Raw genomic sequence first — 10,214 nt, 5'->3', positions numbered from 1 at the left:
AACCCGGTCGGGATGTAGAAGGGGGTGCGCGGCCTAAAAAGTTTGGGAACCGCTGAACTAGACAATACATTTCCTGAAGAAAGTGCGTTGGAATGCTGAAAGCTGAAATGAATCACTGAAAATACAGAAATTGGAGACCACCTGTGTAAAAAATGTTGAAGGCCAAAAGCATTAAACTGCACTGCTGAAAACCCTTCTAGTTGAAATGTCTAACTGGCAGAGTTGGAAGCTAAACTGTATTATCTAAAGAAGCTAAGAGCTAAATTATAATGCAGGAAAAGCTTGAAGCTAAACAATGTTACTGTCAAAGTAATAGCAGTAAAAGTAGTAGTAGTACTGCTAATAGTAGTAGAAGTAGAAATGTTTGCAAGAAATTTTGATAGTGTGGCTTCTACTGCCCGAAGACGTTGCAATATTAATATAAACACACGGCAATATTACCGGTAGTGTCATTGTCATGAATTCACTCAACGTTAGCGTTAGATAATGCCTCATTTGCATATTTAAACATAACATTTCAGAAAACTTGTTAAATAAAAATAATTATAAAAATAATTGTCTTAATGTAAGTAATCAACTGGAGGTTTCATGGTGATATCAGTTAGTTGAAATGTTTCACTCCCCCTTTGATGTGGACTGTTTTGAGTTTTCAGAAATATCATGGAATGAGCATGCTTCAAAAACTCACCCACCAAGTCATATAAAGATAAGTGATCACATGTCACTAGAACAGGTGAGGACTGATGGCTTCTAATAATGCAACACGTTGAAACAAAAGGAAGCCAAATCTGTCCACATGAGAGCAATAATCAAAAGGATATGTGCTGAAGTATGTTCGTAACGTTTGATGGATGCTTCAGTGCTGCATATAACAAAATATATGCACATAAATTGAAGTTTGGGAAAAAACAACTTGATGTATGTGTGATGTGATGTGTTCATGGACCCAAATGTAGACTCAGGACAGCAGAGTTCTATTTCAAAAACCAAGAGTCTTTATTTCTGTCAGGCAGAGGAAAAGACAGGCAATAGATAAAGTCAAAAAGGAGGCGTCTCTATGCGCTCCGCACGGGTCCAAGCCGGAAAGTGGCTGAATCCTGTGAGCGGCTGACGAAGCCGACAGGTAAACAGTCACGTCAAACACGGAGGCGCGTCCTCGCGCTCCGCTCTGATGCTAGCCGGAAAGTGTCTGGCAGGCAGGCTGGAACGTCTGTGTGATACCCGAGGCTCGACACAGGGACGCCAAGACTACACAGTTGATCTCAGAGGAACTAACTGGAAGGCTTCTTCGTGCAGGTGAAAACCCGAGGCTCGACACTGGACGGCAGGTAAGTTGAACACAAAAGCGGATTGTTAGTAAAGGAATCTCACAGCGTGAAAAAACGGACAACTCACGGGTCGGAAAAGCAGGTTGGTAAACGGACCGAATGACAACTGGGATGAGAGTGACAGGAGGATCAGCTGGAGGCGATCACAGGAGATGAGGCACAGCTGTGCCTGGGAGAGAGGCGTGGCAGTGGGCGGGACTCGTAGGAGGACACTACTGAGGGAAATACAGCAGAGTTAGACACAAATCCTCACAGTAGGATTGATAGTATGTTATGTTTCCTTATCTTTTCCCTTTATAAAAATACTTTTTATTATTATTGAGTGAGAAAAAGAGGGGAAGGTGAGACAGGAAAGGAGTAGGTTTTTTAGAAGTGATGAAAAAAGTGCTAGGTGGGAATGTTAGAAAGTTTTCTGGTGTGATAGAACAGGAAGCAGACGTGACATTAATTACATTACATTAAAGCAAAAGCAAACTAGCGTGTTAAAGGCTGTCAGTCTCAGCTCTGTTGGTGGGATGTCACAGTCAGACAATAGAAACAATGGTCCTGCGTGCGTGTTTGAAAATGACAACACATTCTCACACCAGCACGTCAAATGCTCGAGACTCAAGACCCGAGTGCCCTCAAAATAATCTCAGGTGACTTCAACCACATCACCAAGAACAAACCCTGCCCAGCTTATCCGCCCAACTAGAGAGGAGAGGACCCTGTATGCCAGGGGTGTCAAACTCATCTCCACTCTGGGCCACATCAGCATCACGCTCGCCCTCAAAGGGCCGGTTGTAACTGTAAGACTGTATAACTAACTTCTCCTAACATATTGTTAAATAACTCTCTGCATTTGATTATTGTTTATTCAAGTGTAAACATATTGTACATGCAGTTATATAAATGAAAAATGATATTTAAACACATTTCTGTTGTTATAACATAAATCATTTTAATTGAGGGTTAAGAAACCCACATGACTCTATCAAAGATCAAACTATTAAAGAAAATAACAAAGACAAATATCAAACACAAGGTATTACATTAAAAACAGTCAAATCTGTTGATCATCCTGCATCCAGTGTTTGTATTTGACATGACAGTGATGTAGTTGGATGCAAGAAAGAACTTCAGTCGGAACTCTGGTCCCTGCAGCAATGAAAATGGTGTTCCAACATATGAGTGCAGAGGATGTTATGGAACAGGATACATTTGATGGTGTTTTCGCCGACTCGGATATTCGGCTGCATTTATTAGTTCCAGAGTAAAATGGCTGAAGAAATGCAGTCGAGAGGCCGTGTAAGAGGATCTGGCCAGCGGGACAAGCAACAGAAGCTCGTGCTTAAAGCATCCTGATACAGATAGGCACGGCTCCACGAGCAGGAAAGCTACTTCCTCAGTCAATATAGCACACACTGAGGAATTTATTGCTTCAGTTCACCACATTTATCAACACTGATTGGGCATCCACATAAAAGGTGGCAAATTTTCCACCTAAACTATTCAGGAGGAATGAGAAGGCAATGTACTTTCCCTTCTGATTTATTTCCACTTCATGGTTTGCACGGCGGTTGGCTTAAACTCGACTTGTATAATCACTTGTGAGGTTACCCCGCTCACTCGTTTGAGAAAGTTTTAAAGCTGTGTTTAGCTGGATGATGACGTCACCAACACAAAAGATGGCAGGAAAAAAATAAAGACTCATTCTTTGTCATGAAGTGGTGTGTTATCAAATAGACGGAGGGAGATGTGTTTTCCCCAGACACAACTGGCTTATTTCATCTCATTTATATTAGTAACTGATTCAGATAATCCTAGAGCTGGAGTGGCCATGAAGGATGATATGCAGAGGGAAAGTTAGGTGTAACAGAATCTCATTTAATTGAAAAATAAAATTACTCAAGGAATAAATATTTCTGATTTGGTATAATTTGCTATCGGGCTATATACGCAGGAAATACTAGTGCTGGTGACATAATCCTCCTTTACGGACACCACAAGGGAGGAATTGATATTTGGATTAAATTGAACAATTAAGTGATGTTGAAGGTGAAGGAAAAAGTGAGGGAAAGGACACAAGTGAGGGAAACGGGGATGCAATTAAGAGACTTGGGATGTACCCACAGGTCTGGAGGACTTGGGTTCAAATACTTCACCTATTGCCAGATCCCACTAATGGGATCTGGGTCTGGTGTGTCAGCCCACAGGAGGTAATTACGGTAACTGAAGTGTCTGTAGCTGTGTACCAATCAGGGCTGTGGCCATGGGAGGTGTCTAGTCTGACAGGGATCCTGACACAAAGTGCTTCCTTAACCAGAGAAACCTGAATAGAAAGGTTTCTGTGCATGGATAAAACAGTTTAAGATAGGCTAAGTATACAGATTAATAGAATCTAGATATAATAATTAACTACTTGACAGATAATCTGATGCTTTCGCTGTGTGACTATGCCACAGTTCTCTCCAAAGTTGCGAGCAGAAATGTTTTTGAGTGAAAAAACAAAATATGAAAAAGAATGTGTTTTTTGGAACAGGAACAATCTTGGCATAGTTATCCCTCAACTGTTTCATGTTTTCCTTTATTTGTATAAAAAGTTGCCTTCATGGCATTCGGTTGAATACAGAATATCAATCATCAGATGAAGTAGATGTAGTTTTAGGCCTCTCTCGCTTGCTAATAAAGAGAGCCTGATATAAGTTGTTGTATTGATTTGCCCGGCCCTCCCCGTTTGACTTGCCTCACCTTTTCTACATGAATAGACATCCGCTGTTGTTGCTCACAATATGGATTTTATGTATCCAATTATTTCAGAGATACAAAAGTGTCTCCTCTGGCTCAAAAATGGATGGATAATGGAAGACTGAATAGAGGCTGTTGTGGGTTACTGCAATCACATGGGCCTGCTTGCATTTAATGGGAAAATCAACTTCTCTGGTCAGATCTCACTTTGATTCAGCTGATCAAACAATGATTTAAATAAAGAGGACAGGAGGTTCACCTTCAAAAAAAGCATCAACGCTTTACTGTCGTGATCAATTCAGAAAAAGGACAAAATACCAAATCGGCAACATCTGCAAGTCAACAAATTGGAAGTTGCGTCGAGGACAGAACACCTGCTTTTCCACATTTAACATTGTTTTGCATTTTTGTGGGACAGTAAAGAAAAACACTCACCAACAAATGTCCATGCTTTTCTTTCTCGGACTACAGTTCATTCTGGTTTGGGTTGATGAATCCAATGAAGCCCTGTTCTCGCAGACCACTTACACCCTGACAGCGCGCAACTGTAACTGATCTAAGTACTGAGAAATGAAGCCAACGCAGAGGTGCAACAAATTGGGGTTGAGATGCTGCAACCTCTCAAGACCCCAAAAAAGTTCCTGTGTCCAGTTCCCAACTGCTGGGTAAAGTGAAGGGGGTAGCAGGCCCAGCAGGCTGACCCAGACTTCCCTCTCACCGGCAACATGTTCCAGCTCATTCTGGGGGATCCCGAGGCGTTCCCAGGCCAGCTGGGAGATGTAATCTCTGCAGCGTGTTCTGGGTCATCCCCGGGTCTCTTCCCAGTTGGACATGCCTGGAAAACCTCCAGTGGGAGGCGTCCAGGAGGCATCCTAATTAGATGCCCGAACCACCTCAGCTGACTCCTTGTGACTCGAAGGAGTAGCGGCTCGACTCCAAGCTCCCTCCTGATGACCGAGCTCCTTACTCTATCTCTAAGGCTGAGCCTGGCCACCCTACGGAGGAAACTCATTTCGGCCGCTTGTAGCCGCGACCTTGTCCTTTCGGTCACGACCCAGAGTTCGTGACCATAGGTGAGGGTAGGAACGTAGACCAACTGGTAAATTGAGAGCTTTGCCTTCTGGCTCAGCTCCCTCTTCACCAAGACCGTCCAGTGCAGCGCCTGCTTTACTGCTGCAGCTGCAACGATCCGCCTGTCGATCTCCCACTCCATCTTACCCTCACTCGTGAACAAGACACCGAGATACTTGAACTCCTTCGCTTGAGGTAGGCACTCCGTCCCCACCTGGAGGGAGCAATCCACCGGTTTCCAGTAAGTAACCATAGCCTCAGATTTGGAGGTGCTAACTCTCATCCCCGCTGCTTCACACTCTGCTGCAAACCGCCCCAGTGAATGCTGGAGGTCATGATCCGAGGAGGACAACAGGACCACATCATCTGCAAGACAACACCATCCGGCCTCAATGACTACCGACCAGTTGCCCTCACATCTCATGTGATGAAGGTGCTGGAGAGGCTGGTCTTGGCCCACCTCCGGCCGCAGGTGAAATCCTCACTGGACCCTCTGCAGTTTGCATACCAGCCGCATGTGGGAGTGGACGACGCCATCATCTACCTGCTGCAACGAGCTCAGTCGCACCTGGATGGATCCGGTGGCTCTGTGAGAATCACTTTCTTTGATTTCTCCAGTGCATTCAACACCATCCAACCAGTGCTGCTGAGTGAGAAGCTGCGGGTGGTGGGGGTGAACGCGTCCACCGTCTCCTGGATCACTGAGTACCTCACAGACAGACCACAGTTTGTCCAACTGAGCCGTGTGCTGTCTGATACGGTGGTCAGTGATATTGGAGCCAGACAGGGAACTGTTCTGTCTCCCTTCCTGTTCACCTTGTACACCACTGACTTCCAGTACAACTCTGTGTCATGCATCTGCAGAAGTTCTCTGATGACTCTGCAGCGGTCGGGTGTGTAAGGGACGGACGGGAGGAGGAGTACAGGGCAGTAGTGGAGGACTTTGTGGAGTGGGCCGGTAGAAATCACCTGCGCCTGAACGTGACCAAGACCAGAGAGATGGTGGTCGACTTCAGGAGGAAGACGACGACTCCACAACCGGTGAAAGTTCAGGGAGAGGATGTGGACATGGTGGAGGAGTACAAGTACCTGGGTGTCTCCATCAGCAGCAGACTGAACTGGCAGACCAACATCAACGTTGTACAAGAAGGGGATGAGTCGACTCTTCTTCTTGAGGAAACTTCGATCCTTCAACGTGTGCAGCAGGATGTTGGAGATGTTCTACCAGTCTGTTGTGGCCAGTGCACTGTACTTCACCGTAGTCTGCTGGGGGAGCAGCATTGGAGCCGGAGACACCAATAGACTTAACAAACTGGTTAAGAAGGCCGGCTCCATCATTGGCTGCAAACAAGACAATCTGGAAGAAACTATTATCCATATTGGATAACCCGGACCACCCTCTCCACCACCTCCTGCAGGGACAGAGGAGCACTTTCTCCAACAGACTGATTCAGCTCTGCTGTCACAAGGACAGATACAGGAGAACATTCCTGCCCTCTGCAATATCACTGTATAATAAATCACCTCTGGCCAAGTCAAACACAAGACTGTAACACGACTTGTGCACTACTGTTTTGTTTATTTTATTTTTATTTTTATTTTTTTCCTACTTAGTTAACTTCATACAATTATATTCAGTGTATATACTGTGCATTCTTATTACTTTGTTTTCTTAAATTGAATAGGTCCTGCTCTGTTATTTTATTATATTGTATATAGTGTGCATTTTCCATACCCAATATTTTATTTTATTGTGTAACCCTGTTTGCTGCTGCCACAGACAAATTTCCCCTTGGGGATGAATAAAGTACATTTCTATTCTATTCTAAACAGCAGAGAGGCGATCCCGAGACCCCCGAACCTGACATTCTCCGCCCCCAGGCTGCGCCTAGATATCCTGTCCATGAAAGTCACGAACAGGACCGGTGACACATAATCAGATCATAATCTGAAAACCACGTTAATCATAATGCAGTTATCCGAACCACTGATTTGGGCGAACTGGTGTATTCAGTGAAGCACAGTGTCACAGCAGAGGTAGTACTGGTAAAATGATCTGTTTCTAGGTCTAGGGGATTAAATTACCGCTACGTTGTGCAGCTGTACCAGCTACAGGCTTTATATATAGATTCCATTCATTTAGGTTGACAAATGGAGGCAAACAGAAACTAATCCAAAATACTTGAGGGGTTTGTGTTATCACAGTTGGTCACAGTCTCAACTACAAGTTGCTCTGTGCATTCATGTGCAGCAAGACACTCACACAAGCATCCATGTCTCTCGTCTCTCTTTTCCCCTGAACTCTGTCCTCAGGCCGACTTATATTGGGTCACTAGGTCACACTGCATGGCCTTAGCCTTGATTTTCCACACCCAGTTTTTTCAAGCTCTCTGACAAAATCTCCAGATCAGAGGTGACTCCGCATAGGCTCGCCGCTCGCACACTTGAGCTTGAGCGTCATATGGGAACTGTCCAAAGATGCCAGCCGAGAGCTTCGCCGGTGCCGTGCAATCAGATTCTCGATATCTAGTATGCTAATTATTTGAACGTGTTGGGAGAGTCTGTCTGGGAGCTACAGCCAGTGAGAGCTCAAGGGTTTAGGGGAAACTATGCGTTGCATTTACAACACAGACCAAAAGTTGCTGGTGTTGCACCTAGGATGTTGGATGTTTGCATGAATAAACATAACACATAACTCAGTGACTATCTACATTGTGGGAGGAATTGTAAAATTGTGTGGAAACATGGACAACATAAACAAGCATGACTATGCCCGTGTCATTTTTTTGCATGACGATACATGGTCTGGAGACCTCATGGGGGGATTCCAGATAAAGGATATTGTAGCGCGTGACCCTGTTGCTGGTCAGTCATAAAATCCCAACAACTGCAAGACTCCAAATTACAAGACTGCAAGTTGTGTAGACGGTGCAGAAATCTGATCACTTTGAAAGTCATGTAGTCTGAACTTGGCTTGGGACCCGCCCTCTTGAGGTTGACAACCGATCCAAAATGACAACCTGTGAAGTATATTTAGTGACAGATGTCTGAAGCTGTGATTTGAGTGCAACCATAATGACCCTGAATGTCCCTTGACAAAGAAAAGCAATGACTGACGGCTGGTTTCATACAAATGTTTTCCTTCTGCACTAATTGTCAAATCATTTGTTAGTGCTAACATATTGAGCCCATGCAGTCTATTTTGAGAATTTTGAATGAACCCCCTAACATAGTTGACCCCTTAGTGGCATCTAGCAGTGTGGTTGCAGATAGCAAACAACTGAATACCTCTCCGCTCACTACTCCCTTTCCAAGACTGCGGTAACGTGAGCCGCCGAGTGCAAAACCATGCTAACATCGTTCCCCTTGCCCAGAGGCCATGCGTACCGTAATAACTCTACTTCAGGAGCAACGGAAGTCAGACAGTTGTTACCACAGTTTCACAAGTGTGTCCGGAGAACTGCAGAGGCCTTCAGGTGACGTAAAAACTTCAAAGGCTCTCTCTAGAGTCAGTGTTTGGTTTGGCCGTTCTGGGCCACTGTAGAAATATGGCAGTGCAACATGGCGGACTCCATGAAGAGGACCCGCTCCCTATGTCGGTATGAAGGGCTCATTCTAAGCTAACGCAACTAGGTGATTATACACTAATGAAAGCACTGTTATGAATATTATATTCCATTTCTGCTCATACGTCCTGCAAAATGCTACACACTGCTCCTTTAAGCCTGAAATAACTGATTTATTTTGGGCAGCACAAACAACTTAACCACATGGTTGAAATTTAAGTTAATGTGGGGAACTCGTTAGATATTTACACGTCATTTGGAGTTGTGTTTATATCCACCTGATAAATGCAAGTCCAATATTCCCTCTCTTTTAGCTCTGCTTTTGGTCTCCATCAGCTCCTGAGAGAAATATCTGTCTCTTCAGCTGTTAAATGCTCTGCCATGTTCACCCGCTAGTCTCTAACTGTGTGTCTGCTGTTTGCTGCTGAGCAGGTGGTGTGCTCTGGCTTTTTAGAGCTTTTTTTTGTAAAAACATCTGCCGCTGCTGTTTAAAACAACGCCAGCAGGGAGAGTGAACCATAACAGTGAAGTTGTGGGCCAGATAGCAAAACAGCTGAAACTCACCATGAAGCTATTTAGGGATGAGGGCAGCTATAGATTCAGGTAATAATTCTCTATAAGAGCATCACTCTGAGCAACTCCTTTCCCCTTGTCATTATTGTTTTCACATTTGATACATTGTTATTATACAAATATTGATGATAGCAGCTTTAAAACACTTCTTTCATTAAGAATCAGGTTTAGTATCAGTTCAGGTGTCATGTCCAACTAATTCTAATATGCTAACCTTCACTTTTATGCTGATGACACTGTGATATATTGCTGTGCATCAACTCTTGTGCAGGCAATTGATCTCTTGCAAAATGCTTTTAATGTTGTTCATACCTTTCTTCAACTGAAATACAGATAAGACAAAACTTATGTTGTTTTCAGACTCTCGGATTAGGCCACAGACCATCCCTTCGGTGGTCACTCTTGAAGGAAGTGAAATAGAGGTTGTTGACCCTTTTAAAGCCCTTTAAAACCCTTTTTTAGGTTTTTTGATCGATGACTCCCTCACCTTTCAGTCACATGTGCAGTACCTGGTGAAGATGTTGAGGTTAAAACTGGGTTTTTATTTTCGAAATAAGCTGTGCTTTTCCACTAATGTAAAGAAGCGATTAGTTGCTGCTACTTTCTTACTTGTGTTGGACTATGGTGATCTTCTTTATATGCAGGCCTCTGCTAACTGTCTTCGTATGGTGGACACAGCTTACCATGCTTCACTGCGCTTCATTACCAATTGTAAAGCTGTGACTCACCACTGTGAGTTATACTCTCGGATCCTACCAGAGAGCCTGCTTTGGCCACCCGTAGGCTCTGTCATTGGTACACCTTTATTTATAAGGCAATCCGTGGTCTGCTATCAAGCTACCTGTGTCTTGATCATGCGGGAAAGTGTCGGACAATACTCTTTGCATTCTCAGGACTTCTTTATGCTCACTGTCCCAAATGGCAGAACGGAAAAGGGAAAAAGGTCTTT

Source organism: Melanostigma gelatinosum (assembly GCF_949748355.1).
Source record: "Melanostigma gelatinosum genome assembly, chromosome: 15".
Lineage (NCBI taxonomy): Eukaryota > Metazoa > Chordata > Actinopteri > Perciformes > Zoarcidae > Melanostigma > Melanostigma gelatinosum.
The sequence above is the reverse complement of the archived record's forward strand: the minus strand, read 5'-3'. Positions refer to the sequence as shown.